The following is an 11,742-nucleotide window of genomic DNA, read 5'->3' on the forward strand; positions in this document are numbered from 1 at the left end:
AAACGGCGCTGGACAGTTAGTCTTGATGCAGAATGTAACGACAAGAACGGTAATAATGTTTTTTCATGCGTTTTATTGAATTATGGTATCGAACTACATGAACTTTATAGGGAAGTTGCCCTTTACTCCGTGAAGATTTCAGTCTTAAAGACAGCATGATCACTGTCAACTGGGTCATGCGTGTTGTGTATCGTGTTATTTCTTAAAAGTTGAACCAGCATTTGTAAAAATATTGCAAGACATATACATTTCCAGAAAGGAAATTCATTTCTGCGTTGAATAAGACCGAAATCGTGAAAATCGGTGCAAAATTGATGGAGATATTGCTGTTCAAAGCGATGCACCCCGTTTTGGGCTGATTTTGAGTTGCACACCTTGTTATATATATATTTGATAGTGAAATATTTTTTTTCAGAAAAGTTAATTTTTCGTTATAATATGATTATTTATCATTCAAAATGATGTTTTCACTAATTAATAATATAGCCACACGCTAACCACCTGTGTTTCAGATCATGAGTTTGGTAATTTTAATCTTCGGACACAAGGATGACGACAATTAAGGTATACTTACATAATCATTTATCGATTAACATTCCTACATAAAGTTTATAAGAAAGTGTGTCGAACTTACGCTATGATATTGTTTTTTATGTATCACGATATCGACAAATGAAGTCTTTATTGTAAATGATCTTGTTTATACTGGTTAAATTATATTCTAGATTAAGTACTAGATCTGCGTTTACCCTTTGTTATGGTCATGATAATAATTGATGCCCGCGATACAATTCATTTTGGAAACAATAGTGACAACCAGGTGATTTAACATACATGTACCATTGTCAAAATTAAGTTAAATCATGTTGACATTGGTGGGGTATCATGTACATGTAAATTCATTGGGCCCAAATTGCAGAAAACAAATTCAAGCAAACAACTGTACAGTTTAAATTGAAAAAAAAATGTGTAGATGAAAGACTGTCAGTCAGCCTGACAACAATTTTTTTTTTAAACCTATTTATTTAAGCTCGATTGCATAGAAAGCCTAAAAGTAAGGAATATTTGAAACACTCTCGAGTCTGTTTCCTGGGTTTCAATGGGGGAGATCTAAAGAACGCTCCCACAGAGGGGTTCCAACCCTTGACCTCATAATCGCTAGGTGGACACCATATCCACTACGTCACGGCGACAAGAACATTTGATACCACTACCAGTTTTTATATCCAGGGCCCTCAATCCATTTTAGGGGAAGCGGGTCGCTACCCTCATGAGGGGGAATTTTTGCGGCGTTTCCATTTTTGGGGGATTTTTTTACTACTCTCTAATTATTACATTTGTACATGTTTGCACTATATTCATTTCTTTTCTCATAATAAAGTATGTTTAACAAGATTAAATTGAAGTAGAATTGAGATATAATAATCATGATACACATCTTTAAAATATATAAAAAAAATTAATCAGGGGGAATTTTTCCCCCCAAAAGGGGAAAAAAATATACTTTTCAGGTGGGGGACTGCGGCCGAAATTCAGCCGCAGATTTGATAGATTGAGGGCCCTGAATAATCATTTATTCAAATTATGCCTTTATTTATAACGGGGTATAACAAGGATCCATCTTCAACAACACTATTCAACTGTAAAATACATTGCATCAAAACTGTTTCCTGTTACTGTAGATTTTGACAATTGAGATGCGTTTGTTTAGTCGGAGTCAAAATTCTGTCAGACTGTTTTAAATTTTGCAAACAATGTTGCAGGATACAAAAATGCATTTTTTTTATGTTCCTTACAAACTAAAAGAGTCTCTTGTTGACAATTTACCTTTAAGGATTACATGTATAGTCACTAAGTGTTTGTGTTCATAGCTCATTATTGAAAACGGTACTCATTATCTTGATAATATTTGGACTAAATTAATTGTGACAATAGTGGTTAAAAACTGCACAATAATGTTAATTTTACTAGTGCGTACAAAATTTGTTTGTTTCCACTAATATTGCAAAACAAATATTTCAATATGATTTAGAGTAGGTAGGTTGGCATTTCCTTTTTTAAATGATTTTTATTTTATACACAAGCTATTCCTACTGAAACAAAGATATCCAGAGACAAAAATCTCCCAATTGCCTATATAACATTCTTTCCATATACTAAGAAGTTGGCCAAATTATGTTTTTGAGATATGATAAAATGTAAAAAAGAAATAAAAAAAAACAAGTACTTTTTATTTCAAACGGCAATAAAATGCTTAGGGTCTGCTCCGCACACAAAAAGGGTCCGTCGGCTTTTGAAAACAATTTTTTTCTCGGCCTAGTTGTTCCTGTTGTGGATTACCCAGTTGCTGCCTGTTTCGAGTTTTATTTGTTATCCCAAAGCCCTGCTTTAAATCTGTGTGGGACTATGTTTTAGCTTTGCAACTTGAAACTTGCTAATTTGATTAAACACCTATTTATATAATTATACTCAATGGCGTTGTACAAAACATATTTATGTACATTCAATTGATAAAATATAAGAGTGATTGATACTATTATGCAGCATTACTTAAAGGATTAATAATCTAAAATTGTGTGATATAAATAAAAATGCCGTACAAAACTTAAGCAATTAAACTATACTGGCTACAATATTAAAACACAGTAAAAATAAAATAGTATGTAATAAATTGATATAACTAGGTTTAAGACAATAATTATAATGATATTATGAGCAAATTTTTGGCAACATAAAGACACTGTATTTAATTAACTTTAAATAAACATTAACATAAACATTAGCTTTAATTAATAGTAAAACAGTATAGCTTTAATCAGGACATTCCAATTTCTATTAGGCAGTTTATGTCTGTATTTTTTCAGAGATATAAGACATGGTGTTCAAATTGAGTATGCATGTTAACTATAACCAGGGGAAGCATATTTCCCAATAGCTATTTGCAAAAAAATTAACAATTTCTACTTTCCAACATTGAGTTTATTGCGCTTACTCTAAAATATCTTATTAGTTTAAGTTATATTATCTTTTTTTGTATTTATCCATTCAGTCATTTTATCTCATTAAGATTGCCACATTTTAAACAACTCTCTTTTATACATTGTTCTGGTGGACTGTATTACTGACACTCAAAATAGTGTAAAATGTTGTAAATTGTCATAAAACATTTCAACAAACAATTGTAAAACAGTTGTAAACAATCATGTTCAACTAAATTTGTTTTTATACATTAATTTAAACATTTGTAATGGTATAATAGAGAGTCCTTAACAATTGTCAAATTATATTTTCAGAGTCCATCAATGGTTGTGAAATCAAGGATATTCTATTGGAAGGAAAGACATGAATGCATTCAAGTTTCCTGTGAGCAATATGATTTCCTGACTTTGCCTTACAGTATAAAACAAGAGAGTTAAACACTTGAAACTTGAAAAGATGTGGTCCTAGAACCTGAAATGGCAACTCCAGCTCTCTACAAAAGCATCATCTGGAATCCAACTATGTACAATCAAAAAATTAATGTGTGTCTTAATTTTGTCTTTTTAGAGCCCTGACGGGTCTTAAGATATCAGATGTTTTAAAATTCATTGTGTTTGTGCTGCAAGTTTTATGAACTGGTTATAAAGCTTATGTATGAAGAACCGTTTACTGCCTGGTTAGCTGCAGTAGAGCACTCATAGGAATTGGGAGATCTGTGGAATCCCTTTGTGGCTTGCAAATTTCAACCTGTTTTCAAAAATTGCTTAGTTGGTCAGTGTGTTAATATTTCAATTTTCAGGTCTGGTAAAGAAAGTTATTTAAAGGCAATGTGCAAGGTTTTCCTTAATAATAGCATGTACACAGGAAAAAAAAGCTTAATATTAGATATTTTGTTATAATCAGTTTGTGGTCCGTCCATAGCTAAACATGAACATAGATATTTTTTACTTTTATTAGTACTATATACATATTATAAATAAAAGGTTGTATCTTGCATCTTCTAATCCTTAAAGTGGCATGGTGGCCTAGTGTGTGTGTTGTTTATCTATGAAATTTATACATGTATACTAATATCTAGGCTACATTATGATGTACTTCTCAAAGAACAGTATGTTTAAAATGCAGGTTTATACTAATTTAAATGCAGGTACAAATTAATCTTGTGTTGTATATAGCAGAATGTCCCTTATTTTCACTGTTATCTTTTAAAACTGTTCAGGTACACTTCACCTGCATAAAACTAGTTCAGATATATATGTCCCATAGAGCAAAACAATTGTCACTAAATCATTGTATAATCGTTATTGGCAGTTCACTTCTGTAGTTTCTGAAATGAAAAATTGTTGTTACCTACCTTCACTCTTAATTCAGTTTTAGTGGAATGCTTAATTTCATTTTTTTTTCTTTATTAGTTGTAAGTAGTGGGCTCTGTGTTCTGATTAGTTCCTAAATTGAACACATGTTTAAACGTCGGTTGTTAAATTGTATAACATGTTAATGCAGAATTGTACCATAACATGAAATTGTATTTTTTGCTTTGTACATTGTTTGAAATGTTACCATCTTGTTTCTAATAAATGTTTTTTATAATTCACCATCTAGTCCTATTTGCAAAAAAGTGAACCATTTAAATATTGTATTTAAAGTATACACCCGTTAGCCTTACTTAAGTCGTGAACATTTCGTAGGCATTTGTTATCCCCAGTAATAGGCGGAGGGATATTGTTTTGGCGCTGTTTGTCCGTCCTTCCGTCCGTCCGGCACTTTTGTGTCCAGAGCCATATCTTGTTAGTGCTTTAGCGGATTTCATTGAAACTTGGTATGCGTATATTATATGGATAAGAGGATGATGTACACTTTGTATCTTGAAAAAAATGCTTTTTAATATAATCTTAGAGCTTTATCTTCACTAACACATGAGCCAGAGCCATGAAACTTGCCATAGTTGTTCTCAATCATCTAGGGGTGCTTCACATTCAACATCCATAATTCTAGGGGCTAAGGTCATGGCCCTTTGTATCTTGAAAAAAATGCTTTTTGATAGAAGCTTAGAGCTTTATCTTCATTAACACATGAGCCAGAGCCATGCAACTTGCCATAGTTGTTCTCAATCATCTAGGGGTGCTTCACATTCAACATCCATAATTCTAGGGGCTAAGGTCATGGCCCTTTGTATCTTGAAAAAAATGCTTTTTGATAGAAGCTTAGAGCTTTATCTTCATTAACACATGAGCCATAGCCATGCAACTTTCTATAGTTATTCCAATCATCTGGGGTTGTTTCACATTCAACACCCATAATCCTAGGGGCTAAGGTCAAGGTCACACATTGAGGTCAAAGGTCACAAATTTGAGGAATTATTCATTAATTGGTAATTCCTTTACTATGCATCAAGGAATTCTGTTATAACTGTCACAATTGTTCTCAATTATCTAGCTGAGTTTCAAATATAAGATCCAGGTTGCTAGGGTCATGGTCAAAGTCACACACAAAGGTCAAAATCACACATTTTGATCATATATATATATATATATATATATATATATATATATATATATATATATATATATATATATATATATTAAAACTCAGACCCCACATAGATTGCAACCGTCAATATTTTCTACACCGAAGTACCATTAAAAGACCAGTATTGTTAGTGAGTATGCACATTAAGATCTTATGCTGAATGTTCAGTTGGAGTATGAATGCTATTCCAACCACTATTTCACTTTTAAAATATGTAACCACCAATTGCGAGTCCGCATGCAAAGATGTATTGTATTTATTAAATTTAGAATTTCTAAATTCTGGATATTATTTAGAGTAGCAGCAATCTCAACATTTCTTACACAAATTTTATTCTGTTAATAAGACGTGTATAGTATAGTGCAGGTTATAATCTGTTTTTAAAACTATTATATCTAAACATGTAATATACTTTTCTATTATTGCATAAAAATAGTCATGTATTAGTTTTAATACATTTTAAAAGTACATAGGTGAGACTGTATCAATTTACTGATGTTTTTATCAGTGTAAATAATGAATAACATGTATGTACATTAAGGTCCCTTATAAGTCTTTTGTTGAACGGTCATATAGAATGCAATGTATCTATTTTATGAATGTTGAAAGACATTTGTACAATACATTGTATATAGACTGGGACTATAACAATGAACTAAAATTGCTTGCTAAAACATTTGAATGAAGTTGAAGAAAGGTAACTCTTTAGGGCTTAAAAATGGTTGGCAATATGGTTCGAGTTACTTCCCTTCAAGCTTACGTGTGGCTAGCAATTTTACTTAATACATTATGAAAACTGATTTTAAGTTGATATTACATTGGAGATTTATATTATCACCACGATTCATCTTAATCAAGGAATGACCATGGTAATTGGAAGATCTTTTAAGATGTGTAATTGTTTGCGCAATAATGCATTTTGTAATGACGGGCACTATATTGGAAGTGTATGGCATTCTTGATAGGGTCGGTGGTGGTAATGTAGTTTTTACCATGTATAGTCATGATAGTCATGTAACGTACATTGATAAGCGTTGAATAAGTCTCTTATAATTCCTTTCATGAATGGCCAATGTTGTATCTATAGCTTTATGTTTTATATATGCATTGTGAAAATTGTAAATATTGGATGAGACTATAATAAACTATAAAACGTGCACCTTGACGCTCATGTACATTTCATTCATAAATATTTTACCTTTACGTGTACTACGATTTGCTTGTGCCTGCGAAAATTTTTCCGGGAACAACGTGTTATGCCCCCGAAGGGCGGCATATAGTGATCGCACTGTCCGTCTGTCCGTCCGTCACACTTAGCGTTTAGGTTTTGAAAAATATGTATGCCCCCCTTCGAAGAAGAGGGGGTATATTGCTTTGCTCATGTCGGTCGGTCGGTCGGTCGGTCCGTCCACCAGGTGGTTGTCGGATGATAACTCAAGAACGCATACGCCTAGGATCATGAAACTTCATAGGTAGATTGATCATGACTCGCAGATGACCCCTATTGATTTTGAGGTCACTAGGGCAAAGGTCAAGGTCACGGTGACCTGAAATAGTAAAATGGTTTTCGGATGGTAACTCAAGAACGCATACGCTTAGGATCATGAAACTTTATGGGCAGATTGGTCATGACTCGCAGATGACCCCTATTGAATTTGAGGTCACTAGGTCAAAGCTCAAGGTCACGGTGATTCGAAATAGTAAAATGGTTTCCGGATGGTAACTCAAGAACGCATTCGCCTAGGATCATGAAACTTCATGTGTAGATTGATCATGACTCGCAGATGACCCCTATTGATTTTCAGGTCACTAGGTTAAAGGTCAAGGTCACGATTGATCATGACATGCAGATGACCCCTATTGATTTTCAGGTCACTTTGTCAAAGGTCAACGTCCGCCCCCACCCCCCCTCACCCCATCACATTTTTTTTAAACATCTTATTAAATTAATTACTTCATCCCGAATTATACACCCTCTCACCCTTATCCTCCCACGCCCCAACCCCCCCCCCCCAATTTTTTTTTGTTTTTTTGTTTTATCAAGAGGGCATATTTGGTATTGCTGTTTGGAATAAATTACAATAACATGTAGCAATATGCATCACACCACTTTGTTTTCTCAATCACATTGCAGTGTAAAAAGATGTAGCATTTAAAAAAAAAAAGAACATTTTTCCAAACTTATTTTTTTTTTCTTTCATATTCTTGTTCTTTTGTGTCTTTCTTATCCAAATTTTGTTTCTCCTAATTTTTTCGTATGTTCAATTATTTTACTATCCAAAATGTCCAACAATCGTACCAAAGTCAAAATCTGTTTAAGACTACTTATAAAACAATGCAAATAAATATGTGGGACTTTGTTCATAAATATTTGTACATAAAGGAAGTGGAATGCATCTAATTAAATACAGCTATTGTGTTTATGCCAATATACATGTAATTTTCTAATGCACTGGAGAGCCTGTTGTTTGATCTTTAGATGAGCCAAGTGTACCAACTGTGTTTTGTTGTATCAAATGAACAGTTCAATGAAACTGTTTCTATGGCAACTTTGATTTCAGTACAATGTACTGCTTTACCAGTCAATATTTAGTGCAGTTTATAACATCCATCCATAAAGGAGACATAACATTGATAAATTGCTTGCATCTTTTCACAATAGGGTGTCATTATTTTGATATGTGTACATACAGTCCTACTCAGTTACTCCCAGGACGGCTAGATTTTAGCCATCGGCTTATCAGCAGAACTAATTAGTGTTAACTGTTCTGTGGTCAACTGCAAGTAAGTCATTAATAACATAACTCTGTAATATCATAATCTATATATGTCATGTTTATATTCAAAATGAAGCATTTTCTTAGAGGAACATGAGGGTGCTAATTGTTGTTTTGTATTTGTTTTACTCTTTTTTATGCCCCCCTTTGAAGAAGAGGGGGTATATTGCTTTGCTCATGTCGGTCTGTCGGTCTGTCGGTCGATCTGTCGCTCTGTCCGTCCACCAGGTGGTTGTCAGACGATAACTCAAGAACGCTTGTGCCTAGGATCATGAAACTTCATAGGTAGATTGATCATGACTAGCAGATGACCCCTATTGATTTTGAGGTCACTAGGTCAAAGGTCAAGGTCACGTTGACTCGAAATAGTAAAATGTTTTTTTGAATGATAATTTTAGAATGCATACGCGGCCAACGGGGCACACTCTGAACAATATTACTGCAGCAACTGGTCTGTAATCCTAAATCTATAATTATCAGTCCAATGAAACATCATCCTTTTAGTAAAATACAGTGGATCAGTAAAAATATTATCAGAATATGAGAAATTTGTGTATATTTTATATATTAAATATTGTGTTAATGTTTAATTTTGTTGATTAATATAAATATAAGCAGGACAGGGGAGGTAATACACTACAGGGGAAACAATGCAATAAGTTTAAATTTATTGTTACAGATTTGCCTCCCTTGTAATATATTTAAATTTTACCAAATGTAATGCTAACTGCATTTTTGTAATGCATACTACTACTACTACTACTACTGCTACTACCACTACTACTACTACTACTACTGCTACTGCTGCTGCTGCTTCTGCTGCTACTACTACTACTACTACTTCTACTACTACTGCTACTACTACTACTACTGCTACTACTACTACTACTACTTCTACTGCTATTACTACTACTACTACTACTACTACTCTACTACTACTACTACTACTACTACTACTACTACTACTACTACTACTACTACTACTACTACTACTTCTACTACTACTTCTACTACTGCTCTTCTACTTCTACTACTACTACTACTACTACTACTACTACTACTACTACTACTACTACTACTACTTCTACTACTACTTCTACTACTGCTCTTCTACTTCTTTGGCTTAAGATGTAACATTCATATTTGGTATGCATGTGTGTACGGACAATGCCTTTCCATACGCACACACATTTTGACCCCTTGAACTTAATGTCCGCGTTTAGGTTTTGAAAACTGCGTTTAGGTTTCGAAAAATGCTCATAATTTCTATCAAATTTATCGTGGGCATATGTCTTCCTAGAATATTTAAACAACAAGGCATGTGTTTTGAGAAATTACTAAATAATTTTATTGTAATGGATAAATTTATTTATAAATTAATATACCGTCCAAGCCGTCGATATGCCCCGTTTACAATGCGATATATTTATCACCATTGTTGTACACTTCAAGGGACGATTAAAATCATCACAGAAAAAATACTAGCAACGTTATTGAGGTATAAAAAATATTTTTTAGTCACAAATATTTCGGAGGCCTTAGATAATTTACAATTATTAATAGCGCTAAGCTATGGCAAGCGGTTCGACGTATAATCCCAAGATTAGGTTCTCGCTTGAAGATTGCATATGGCTTCCAGAACTCAAGTGTTTATTCGATATCATAGGTTTTCACCAGAACCCAAGTAATAATAAACTGTGCATCAAACGGTGATAGCCTAGGTTCTTATTTGAAAACGAAGGTTTCGACATACGTTAAATACACGGGTCCGGCTATGTGCTTATGCCTACTTTCGAGAATCATCGTGAAATTATTGACGTACTTAACGAACAAACATGCCTAAGCTTATTGAATTAGAGAAACAACAATCAAAACGGAAAAATTAAATGTTCATGCATATGGCTATGTAAAATCACGTCCGTACACTTAACATCATTAACTTAGGAAAGGAAACAACGAAATACAAAGTTTGGTATGATATACATGTGTCATTAAAGATCAGGGTGTAATTAAAGAGCATGTCAAGTTTTAAATATATATATGCTGAAACGTTATGTTATAATACACAAATGTTTTACTGTAACATAACTTTTTTTACGATAAGTGGTACAGAAACTACACGCCGAATATCTTTATAAAGATATTTCTTGTTTTTGTTAATGACTAACCATAATTCTTGTACAGTAATTTACCATCAATAACAAAAGAAACTCTATGGATATATTTTAATATACTAGTATGCTACTAATATATGTATGCAGAGCTCCAGATCAGACGCTTAAAGTCGTACAAAATGAAAAAAAGGTTTAGTAACAAACTTACATTATGTGCGTACGGTAACACATTGAAAAATAAAATAAGAATTCAAAATTTGCGATCATGCGTAAAACTCAGTATCAATGCATATATTGTAAACATTTGATCAATGAGTTCTCACTCGTCTAGGCCCACATTAAACGTTATTATGAATTACAGACCATCTTTAAAACAGTAAAAGCCAAACGTTTTCCATTATCTGGTCCTTTTTTCGCAAATAGTCTGCTGTAACCCGGAAATTGTCATGAGCTCTTCTTAGACTATACACCTAAATGCTGATGTGCCAAAAATTATACTTACCGGTAAAAACGAATTAATAATACACTGTAAGGCTGGATTTTTTACTAGAGTGTAAACCAAGATTTTGCTGAAGAAGTTATCTGGAACTCTGTATGTATGTTGAGAGGAATGCCATTACTTAATTTCAAATTTACTAGAGTACACTTATATTGCACCACATAAAAGGCTATAAAACTATAAAATTGAAATGCACATATAAACTTAAATATAGATGGGTAGGTATTTCGTGTCAATCTCTTTCACATATGAAAGAGCAGTCGGTCATTTGGAAGTCATGCTATGCTGCTTAAAGTACATATAGATGCATGACTTAATTTAGATTAAGGAAACTAAAACACTAGGTATTTGCCAAGATTCATAAGAGTCAAATATATACGAGAAGTAAGAGCGTAATCGTGCGCAGCGAGACTTGACATATAGAATTGAACCTCTTATTTCTTTCTTTTGAATAGTTTCATGTCTCCGAACTAATATGCAATACGCCCGGTGTTTTTTATATGCGGATTAATACTCCGTTTTAGAGCCATAATTAATGAACGCATCAATATTTTCAATGTTCACCGACATTTTTCATACAGTTTTGATATAAACATTATAGAGCTGAACAAAAAAAAATACATTAAGCCCTGTTTTCCCGGCACACGTCAACAATGACGGTTGAAATCCGTGCGTGGAAATTTTTCTAGTAACCAAGAGCGACGTCAACGTTCATGAAGCGTTTCATTCATAAATATGTGCGTCGGATGTCAAAACCAGCTCCACCAACACATCGGCTCCGTTATGTCCTGAATAAAATACATGTATATTTTCTTGAGTACCAACTGCAACTTACAAATATAAA

The 11,742-nt window shown here is 33.3% G+C and overlaps 1 long non-coding RNA gene across 1 annotated transcript; it reads left to right on the forward strand.

Annotated features, from left to right (window-relative positions):
* The first annotated feature begins 506 nt into the window (after positions 1–506).
* On the forward strand, positions 507–4,571 carry LOC127867560 (uncharacterized). The gene is made up of 2 exons (XR_008043556.1): positions 507–564; positions 3,294–4,571. It is a non-coding gene; the product is annotated as an uncharacterized LOC127867560 (long non-coding RNA).
* Positions 4,572–11,742: the final 7,171 nt, after the last annotated feature.

The sequence above is a fragment of the Dreissena polymorpha genome, chromosome 2 (assembly GCF_020536995.1).
Source record: "Dreissena polymorpha isolate Duluth1 chromosome 2, UMN_Dpol_1.0, whole genome shotgun sequence".
In the NCBI taxonomy this organism is placed as follows: Eukaryota; Metazoa; Mollusca; class Bivalvia; order Myida; family Dreissenidae; genus Dreissena; species Dreissena polymorpha.